The sequence below is a fragment of the Tupaia chinensis genome, unplaced genomic scaffold (genome assembly GCF_000334495.1).
Source record: "Tupaia chinensis unplaced genomic scaffold, TupChi_1.0 Scaffold143584_1, whole genome shotgun sequence".
Taxonomy (NCBI): domain Eukaryota; kingdom Metazoa; phylum Chordata; class Mammalia; order Scandentia; family Tupaiidae; genus Tupaia; species Tupaia belangeri.
The window spans coordinates 8,728,384-8,728,797 of NW_006203430.1; the positions used below are offsets into that span (position 1 = coordinate 8,728,384).

Below are 414 nucleotides of genomic sequence, written 5' to 3' on the forward strand. Positions count from 1 at the left end.
CCAAGGACTGGAAGCGCAGCATCCGCCACAAAGGTGCGGCCGCAGTGGGGGCGCGGGTCGCCACCATCCCTCTCCTTCGTTCCCCGGGGACCCACGGGTCCGGACCCCGCACTCTGCCACCTGGGAGACTCTATCTCGGTCCAGAGGGGGGCGCTGCAACTCCAGGGCTGCCGCAGGGACACCCCCCTTCCCGCCCCCGCACAGTCGCCTCGGTGGACACAGGCAGAGCGCCTACGCCTCCACGGTCTCCCCAGCTTGGGCCACTGCGCCCTGGGCCTCCCGGCTACGCACTAGCGGGCTGCTCCCTCCGCTCATAATTTTGCAAGATTCCTGGGTCTTAGGCCCTCGGGAAGTTTACAGGAAACTCAGGAGAACCGGCAAGAGGCTGTCTGGGCGGGACATCGCTTCGCCGAG

General features: G+C 67.6%; 1 protein-coding gene across 3 annotated transcripts in view; it reads left to right on the forward strand.

The window, feature by feature from the left end:
* The first annotated feature begins 6 nt into the window (after positions 1-6).
* SAMD11 (sterile alpha motif domain containing 11) overlaps positions 7-414 on the forward strand; it is a 19,832-nt gene continuing 19,424 nt past the window's right edge. For all 3 annotated transcript variants that reach the window (XM_006164074.3, XM_006164075.3, XM_006164076.3), the window contains exon 1: positions 7-33. The gene's annotated coding sequence lies outside the window, so the exon portion shown is untranslated. The remainder of the gene's footprint in view (positions 34-414) is intronic.